Below are 9,740 nucleotides of genomic sequence, written 5' to 3'. Positions count from 1 at the left end.
GCAGTGTTCCTCCATGGCCTGTGCTCCAGCTCCTGACTCCAGGTTCCTGCCCTGAGTTCCTACCTTGGGCTCCCTGATGAACTGCATGCGACCTGGGAGATGTAAGACAAATAAACCCTTTCCTCCCCAAGTTGGTATTGGTCAGAGTATTTTGTCACAGCAATGAAGAAAAAACTAAGACATAAACTATGACCAATGATTTTATCCTGCTAATTAGCAGAAAGTTCCTTTTAAAACTGGTATAACAGCCAAGCATGGTGACTCATGCCTTTAATACCAGCACTTAGGAGACAGAGGCCCACTGATCTCTATGTGATTGAGGCAAGCCTGGTTTACACAGTGGGTTCCAGGCTAGCTGGGCTTACAGGGAGTCCCTGCCTCAAGAAAAAAAGAAAAAGAAAAAAAGAAAGAAAAGAAACCACCAAACTCCAGGGGCTGGAGAGATGGCTCAGCAGTTAAGAACACTGGTTGTTCTTGCAGAAGACCTGGGTTTGAATCCCAGAACCCACATGGGAGCTAACAACTGTCCTTAACTACAGTTTCAGGGGATCCAACAGCCTCTTCTGTCCTCTGTGGGCATTGCATGACATGGGCGCACTTACCTACACACAGGCAATACACGCATACACATAAAATAAAAATAAGAATAAAAAAAGAAACCACCACTCCAAAAGGGTAATATCCATTTGTATTAATTATTTTCTCCATAGATCTCTGTGGGATACCATAGCATGGGTAAGAGGCATTAACTTGGTTCATTTTTTGTTATCTTTAGTTATCCCTGTGAAGTCATTCCACATCCTGGGGATTTTACATGGAACTCACTATGTAGACCAGGCTGGCCTTGAACTCACAGAGATCCGCCTACCTCTGCCTCCCGAGTGCTGGAATTAAAGGCGTGCGCCACCATACCCGACCCCTCTTTGTAACTTTTTATCCTTGATACACTCATGGATACTGGCTTAAGTTGCTTGACCCTGTACCGGGCTAAGGAGGAAGAAGGTCTCTCTTGTCCCTGCTGTACCTGTTAGTTTCCTGAGCCAGGCAGGTCCTGGGTCTGCCTCCTCGCTTTAGTCATATTTACTATCTCTTCATTGACCATAACTGTCTGCTGGCGAGGCCCAGGTGAAAAAAAATGCTGCCTCCACCCTTAGCATAGCCTTTCTCAGGAGAAAAATGTTCCTCATTTAATCTTTGGGAACCCTTAACCACTCCAGGACAGTTTTTGTCCTCTGAATGTCTTTTGTGAACTGTCCTTCAGGTTTTAAAGCCTTCCAGAAACTCCTTAGTACTGAATTTGGTTTTCTATCAATTTTTTCGTTAGGAACTTGGGTTCAACATAAATCTTGCCACATTTGTCTTCAAGTAACCCAAACGGACCTCTTTTTTGTCTTGTCTTTTTTTATATCTCTTGTGGGTTGTTCTGTTATTCTACAGACACGCTTTACATGTTGGTTTGAGTCACTTAGATCTGCCAAAGCCTCCCTCACTTTACAGAGATCTTGTCCCATTAAAGGACTTAGCAAAATCATTAAAGCTCTATACCATTCTCGAGGACCCAGTTGAATTAGGTTTTCCTTTACATAGCTGGTGAACACAGCCCTATCTGGCCCAGTTCTCTGGGCATCAAATATCGCTTTTCTCATACCTAGTTCTCTCAGTAACACCTGTCCCTCTTTTAAAGTTCTCCAACCCCTGCTAATCAGATTCTTGATGACCAAGTATCTTTAATGCCTTGCACAAGCCATTTCATTAGGGACTGCTCCCCTGCTGTATTGGCCTAGGTTAAACAGCCTATGTCTCAAGGACAGATGAGTGATACTATAACTCAGCTGTGATGCTTCTGAAGGACTTAAACTAATATTATTTGCTCCCATGTCGCATACCCTTATGAGCCTCATGGTGAGGGACTTTTTAATTGTTTGAAAGTCTTTCCTAGTCCCAATAGCTCCAGTGTGGAGTATTTTCTCTTAGCTACAGTACTGTTAACTTTTTCCTCTTTTTTTTTTTTTTGAGACAGGGTCTCCCTGTATCCCCAGCTGGCCTGGAGCTCACTATGTAGCCCAGGCTGGCCTTGAACTCAAAGAGATCTACCTGCCTCTGCCTCCCGAGTGCTGGGATCAAAGGTGTGCGCCACCTCGCTTGGCTTAACTTTTTCCTCTTTTTGTATCAAAGTTTGAATCTGAGGGGAAGCTTTAGCTACTTTTATTTCTAGGTTGTTTCTTTTCTTATTACTATCTGGCTCTTTCCTGGGTCCTTTGACTCCTGTTCCCCTTAACCTTAAGCAAGTTAAACTCTCCCTAAAGGAAAACTGCAAGTTTAACTGTATCTGTCTGATGGCATACATGATGAGAACAGACAAACCAGTATCTTGACATCCTTCCTATGTGGTAGTTTAGATTTTGTGTTCTAAAGCCCTTTCTGTAAAAGGATAGACAGTAAATACCATTTCTAACACAATTACTTAATTCTGCCATTGCAATGCCAAGGCAGCCTTAGAGGATGTGGAGGAATGAGCATGACTTGTGTTTTAATAAGACTTTATTGATGGACACTGAAAATTACTTTTTAATCATTTGCACATGTCAAAGTTCATCCTGTGCCTTTTTCGGCTATCTAAAAACGTACAAAACTGTTATTACTTTATAGGTTGCGTTAAAAACTAGGGTGTATTCAGTTAGTTTTCCATTGACCAAGGCAGTTTACAGAAGGAGGAGCTTATTTGGTCTATGGTTCCAGAGGGATAAGAGTCCATCATGGAGAGGAACAATGACAGCAGATGTGGCCAGAGCAGAAAGCTGAGAAAGCTCACATTAAGAACACAGGCAGAAAAGAGAGAAACTCAAAGTGGGGCAAGACTAATGAACTCTCAAAGCCTGCCCCAGTGACCTGCTTCCTCCAGCACAGCCATATCACCTAACATTCCATGGCCCTCCGCAATCAGTGCTGGAGACAAAGTGTTCAAATACTTGGAGCCTATGGAGGACACTCTCATTCAAACCACCACAGTGTATATGCATGTGTGCATGTCTATCCCTCTCCATATTCAGCATGTGAGTTCAGAACCTTGTTCTTTTGTAAAAATTTTATTGAATTTTTACGTAGTTCATACAGATCTTAATCATCTTTTTACCCCCTTCCCCACAAGCCCCTACCATTGGATTTCATGCATTCTTTCATTTGTGTTAAGGTTTATCAAGTCAAGTTAGTGTTCCCAGACATCCCTCAGTGCAAGTTCATCCATTGAGGTCTAGTCAGTCTATCTGGAGTCCCTCCCTTTAAGAAGATCAGCCCTTCCTCACGCAGCAGTAATCAACCTCCAATGTTTCTTCAGCCAAGATTGAGCCTGCTGCCCATTGCCACAGATTTATGCTGGGTTTCAGTCTGCTTGGGTTTACATGGGTCTTATGCATGCTGACACCATCATTCTAAGTTCATATGAGCAAGGTCCTGGGAGCCTGTAAGACTCTATTTCCATATGGTCATGCACCACCTCCCCAGGCTCTTGCAGTCTTTCTGCCCCCTCTTCCACAATGGTGTCTGAGCCCTGGGTAGGTAAAGTTTAATATAGGAGTCCTGTTCAAGGACCCACACTCTGCAGACTCTTATTCTCTAGGCTTTGGGAATGTATTGTCCTTTGTGTTCATTGCCCTCTGTTGCATGAGGGAGTTTCATTGATGAGAGTTGAGACATGCATTAATATTCTCTCTACCCCTTGTTCCACTATGTTCTGTAAGCCTTACTTGTAGAGGATCCTTTGTGTCACTTAGGGTTGGACATTTCACAGATACTTAATCGTGACCAGTTGTGGAACTCTGTAATAGTCTCCATCTTTTGCAAAAGAAACTTCTTTGATGAGTGGTGACTGTTGGCATACTTGTCTGTAAATAAAAGGATCCATAGTTAGCACATAGTAAGAGATTACATTTGTCTAGGCATATGATAGCCTTGGGATTTTCTCTAAGATCTATGAGCTCTCCAGTTATGTATATTTTGCTATGTTTACAGTACCACACATGAGTTCCCTCCCATTGAGTGGGCCTTAAGTCCAAGTAGGTAGTTGTTGATTTCCTCCAAGATAAAAGTTCCACTACTGCTCTAATATAGTTTGTTGTACCAGTCACTGCTATGGTTATTAGGCCTTAAATCAGGGGTTGGACCATGGATTGATATTCTTTCTTAGTAGCTTGTATAGTGTTCCCCAAAACTATGAGAACAGGAGGTGGTTACTAGGTCAGTTACAGCTCCATTGCTCCAAGCCCTGTGTCTGAAGTATGTCCAGTCTTCAGCAATAGGCTCTTACCCTAAAGTTCTGGGAGCTAATCAAGGGCTGTGACAATAGCCTGTGTACTTTTGGGAGTCTCTTGGGTGACCTTGGCCAACAACTTGAAGGTAGGTTTCCTCTATCTGACACTGTTTCTTGCTATATAGTCTTCAGATTTACATATACACTCATGTAGAGGTACTGTGTGTGTAATTTTTCAGTAGGTTTTTGAACTAATATGTTTCCCTCTGGTTTTTCACACCAGCTAGACATTATTTATCTCCTCCCTATCTAACCCTCCGTTCTCTATCCCCAATTAAAGGACCCTCATTTTCCCCATTTCTCCCTTGATAATACCTGTCTCCTATGTCCCCCCCCCTTGAACTGCTTCTTCATCTTTACCCCTATAGTTTCTTGTGTAACCTCTCTCTCTCCTCCTCCTCCTATTTAAATACTTTCATTTTACCCATTTCTACCTTGGTATCTCCTACTGCTCCTCTCTCTCAGGTCCCTTCTTTTCTTTTATATCCCTGGTTCCTTTCCATTTTCCTGGCTCTTGAAGTCACATCAGGATATATACCCACATATAAGAATTTCATGCTAAGGTCCACAAATGAGGGAGAACATAGGTCGTTTGTTTTTCTGAGTCTGTGTTGCTTTACTTAGTATAACAGTTTCTAGATCCATTCATTTACCTGCAAATTTCATGATTTCATTTTCGCTGAGTAAAACCCCATCGTATAAATGAACAACTTTTTCATTATCCACTAATCAATGGAGGGACACTTAGGTTGCTTCTATCTTTTAGCTATTGTGAAGAAAGCAGTAACAAACATGGATGTGCAAGTGTCTCTGCAATTGGATGAGTTCTTTGGGTATATGCCAAGGAGCAGTATAACTGGGTCATATAGTGGGTTCATTTCTATTTTTTTAAGAGTTCTCCACACTGCTTTCCTTAGTGGTTGCATGAGTTTGCCATCTTAGCAGCAGTGAATGAGCATTTAAGAGTTCTCCACACTGCTTTCCTTAGTGGTTGCATGAGTTTGCCATCTCAGCAGCAGTGAATGAGCATTCCCCTTTCCTCACGTCCTCTCAAGCATTTGGTATTATTTGTTTTCTTGATCTTAGCCAGTCTTACTAGGGCAAGATGAAATTTTAAAGTGGTTTTAATTTGTACTTCCCTAATTACTATAGATGTTGAACAAACACTTTTTAAGGTGTTTCTTCTTACACAGTCTCTTTTGTCCTCTGAATTAACTCTCTTACACATATAAACCTGTTAGTCTTACTATCACATACAAAAATAGAAAATAATACTATAACTATCTTCGTCCTTACCATCTATCTCAAGAAATAATCATTTTAGTTCACTCAAAGTCATTTGTGTAATCTTCTCGAACTCTTCCTCTTCCTCCCAACATGAACTACCACTACAAATTTAGAGTCTATCTTTTCCCTGCTTGCTTTACCATGTATCATGCATCTATAAACAATATAAACTGTTGGTTAGCATTATTTAAATTTATGTAAATTGTATCATATCCTATATACCTTTATGCAACTCCGTTTTTACCTCAACATCATGCCTTTGAAATTTATTTATTTTGCCAAGAGCAGTTCTAGTTGGTTTGAACTGTCAGGGAAATCAGACCTACTAGTGGTTGTATGGCAATAACAGAACCCCCTTGGAAATCCACTCAGACCTACAGAATCAAAATCTGTATTTGAACAGGATCCTTGCATAATCCACATTCACAATACATTTAAAGAAATAGTTGCACACTTACTTTGGCAGTACATATACTAAGATTGGAAGAACGCAGAGAAGATTAGCATGGCTCCTGTGCAAGAATGACAAGCACGTCCCTCCCATAGCCTATCCATTCATCATATTATCACTATGAGGCGTTCCTTATCTTTACTCAGCAAAGAAAAATAAAATCATAAAATCTGAAGGCAAATGGGATGGGACTGGAAAGTGTTTCATGAGTGTGGTGGTTTGAATGAGAAATGTCCCCCATAGGCTCACATAATTGAACTTTGGTCCCCTTTTTGTGGCACTGTTTGTAGAGGTTTGGGGATGTGTGGCCTTGCTAGAGGAAGTATGTCACTGGAGGTAGGCTTCGAGAGTTCGTAGCCGGTCTCATTTCTGGTTTCACTCTTTCTGCTTCCTGTTTCCTGTTAGTGGTGTGAGCTCTCGGCTTCTTGCTTTTGCCCCATGCTTGCTGCTTGCTGCCATGACTCTCTCTCTTCCTATGGAACTCTAAGCCCAAATAAACTCTATCTTCTGTAAGTTGCCTTGATCATGATGTTTTAACATGTAGTTAATTAAAAAAGAAAAGTAATTAATAGAATGAGCAAAACCTGTTGAAGCATGTGTGTAAGCTAGTGAGGGAGTAGTTTCATTCCAAGGCTAGAATCATAATGTAAATTGCTCAACAGCTCTCATTGTACAAAACGTGTCTTATTTTCTTACCTCTACTAATCTGACTAAAATCCTGAATGTATTGACCAAGTCAACAAAATGTTCAGTGTCATTCATTTTCATGATTTTCTTATCCTTGATTCTACATTAGGATCTTTGACTTCAAAGCTAAGAATTCAGTTATCTATCAATGTTGAGGTTACTCCCTGATCAGGCCTACAAAGGTCTTTTGAAAACCATGAACAGTGACCTCTTCACAAAGCTCTATTGAGTCTGATGATAGCCACTGTCCTCCAAAACATGTATTCCCTTCAAGGTCCTGCCACCTCCAAGGTATTATATCTCAGCATGAGTTCACTGGGCACTGAAGCCCTTCTGCATCTGACTCAGAGTCTCAGGGGTCACAGTTGAGCCTAGAACAATTTCACAGTGACAACACCGGCTCTACTGGTATCTGGTCATCTCTGCCATACCTCAAACTTCTGTTCTGTTCTTTAGAAGCCTGTTAATTGCCTTGTGTTTCTAGAAAGTACAGAGAACAAAGAAAAATAATACTAAGCCCCAACTTATTTCTAATAGCTTAATTTATTACAGGCTTAACATTTGCTAAGGCTGAAGACCTAACTCCAGGAAGCCAACTCAGCTGTCTTCATGAAAAATTGTCTTAAACACTGAGTCATTTCTTTTTTTAAACTTATCTGCACCACTCTAATACCTTCCATTTTATAAATTACAAAATTGGCACAAAAAGAATAAATGGCCTAACCATGTTCCAAAAGTTGCTTTAGAAAGAATGAAGTCAGATTTTCTCAGAAAAAAATAAATGCTTTGGTCAATGGCTTCACTAGTGTGATGCAGAGGGGATACACTGGGACCCCCCTTCTTTGGGCCCCATGGGGTGCATTCAAACTGCTACCTCAGAGAAAAAGCTGTAGTCTAGTCACACAACCTTGGCACGCAGTCCTAAAGAATTTCAAAACAAATGAAAACATTTGTTTATCTAGACCAGGCAACAACAAATCAGTCAGGAAGATTGACAGGTTGTGTGACAGTACAATCTATTGTGTCAGCAATTACTAAAAACTTGCTAAAGTAGACACAACTGGTTGACAGTAGGTAGGTAGCAAAATTCCAAGTCTTGGGCCCAAGCAACTCAATTTACCATGTTCTCTGCCCTCCAGATGCCCTGCACTTTATCTTCTTTCATATTTAAAATCAATATGGTAACCATCTTATTCATAAGAGAGCTAAACCTCAGGGGGAAAGAAGGGACTCACAGAAATGATAAATAAAAGAACCGAGCTGGCCTCAGGTGGAGCTTCTACTTCCAAGACCAATTTTCTTTCCTGTATGCTTCAATTATTAGGCACCAAAGATGCCAGTCCGTTACAGATTCCCCACACTAGCGAGCCCCAAAGAACTTATATCAGCAGCAGTCCTCCAAGTTCCCTGTGTCACATAGCCCTTTTCTACTATGTCCCATAGCCCTTTTCTACTAGCCTGAATTCCAGCCATCTGAAAAGGAACTGAAATATTTCTGGGAGACATAGTCAGGAAAATGTCTGTTCCCACTTGGACATGAATTCTAAAGTACTACTTCTTGTCAGGCGTCTGCTGAGTGCTGAGTGCTGTCAGATCAGTTGGGCAGCATTCTTACCCCAAACAACTGTTGGACATTGGGCATGAGCCTCTGGCACAACTGGGACACCAAAACACCCAAGACTGCAGATTTGAACTTTGTTCCTTATAACATTCTCTCTCTCTCTCTCTCTCTGTCTCTCTCTCTGTCTCTCTCTCCCCCTCCCTCCCTCCCTCCCCTCTCTCTCCCTCCCTTTCTCTCTTTCCTTCCCTCCAACCCCCTCCATTCCATTAGAAAAATACCTAAACAAGGAGTATTTCCTGCACAGGTGTTTCAGTAAAATCTCTTATTACTTTACTTGGGTCTTTGTCCTGACTCCAGTCCGCACAGTAAGTGGGAACAATGAGGACAGGAATGTGGAGAACCAACCATCTTTCAGATACGTCTCTCTTCTCTTATGTAATGTCCAGGCTTTACTCATTAATCAAATTTTCAGATTCTCCTTCCCTGTAGCTATCCATGTGAGGAGGTTTATGGTCCTGCTACTGTACCTTTTTGGCTCATCTGAGGCTGGACCAAGACAGCCCCAGAGAGAAAAGTTCTGGGTTAAGCATTGTGCTTATACTCACATTCTTCTCCTAAGCATACAGGGCAGTGCTATTACCACCATTTACATGCAAGGAAGCTGACTCTTCAGGACTTTAAACTAAAAGACCATACAGATCTTCAGTGGGTGATTGTTCTACACTGTCTCTGGAGCCCACTGTCTTCTCTCTGTATGTGTGTTTGTGGGGTGGGGGCTAAAGTGACTTCTAGGCCATATTATTTCCCCCCAAAATCCTGATTTCCACTTGGGTGCCCTGTGCCATGTATGAAAAAAAGATGATGATAAGAAGCAGACATCTTCACCTTCACAAGGCTTACAGTGAGAGAGGAATCAAGCAATCGTCACTCACAGCTGTAGTCATGTGATGCCTGGCATCAGGTGTATGTCTGTCATCTACGGCTATGTAAGACCAAAGGCAGCTATGAACACAATCATTTTTTTAGAGATCTCTTACACACTCAGCGAATTAATGTGCACATGTGAGTGTTTGGCAAAGAAGGGCAGAATTTACTCTACCTACCACTCTGTTCCACCCCAGTCTCTGTGAGAGAACCGCTATGAAGCTATTCATTTCAAAATGAAAATGTGTCATTTGCCAGAGGTAACCTCATATGGTCACACTATGGTATGAAATCCTAAACCAGGCATGCCGACAAAGAAAGTAAGATGTTTGTCGACAAGGTTGTGCAAATATTTCCTACAGTATCATTTTGCCTCAGGCTACTCCAAGAGAACTCTGACTTTCAAACCCAAGGCAGTTTTAACTGCATTTTATAAGAAAATATGCTTGGAAAAAGTAATATAAATAAAAGGTTGGAATATTTCCTTTGAAGGAAATATACATATGTTTTATATATATACACAT

The 9,740-nt window shown here is 41.4% G+C and overlaps 1 non-coding gene across 1 annotated transcript; it reads left to right on the top strand.

Moving 5' to 3' along the window:
• Positions 1-6,047: 6,047 nt before the first annotated feature.
• Positions 6,048-6,152, top strand: LOC115069361. The gene has a single exon (XR_003848636.1). It is a non-coding gene; the product is annotated as a U6 spliceosomal RNA (small nuclear RNA).
• Positions 6,153-9,740: the final 3,588 nt, after the last annotated feature.

This window comes from Nannospalax galili, unplaced genomic scaffold, assembly GCF_000622305.1.
Source record: "Nannospalax galili isolate Female #2095 unplaced genomic scaffold, S.galili_v1.0 scaffold352, whole genome shotgun sequence".
NCBI lineage: Eukaryota > Metazoa > Chordata > Mammalia > Rodentia > Spalacidae > Nannospalax > Nannospalax galili.
This window is presented reverse-complemented; position numbering and strand designations above follow the sequence as displayed.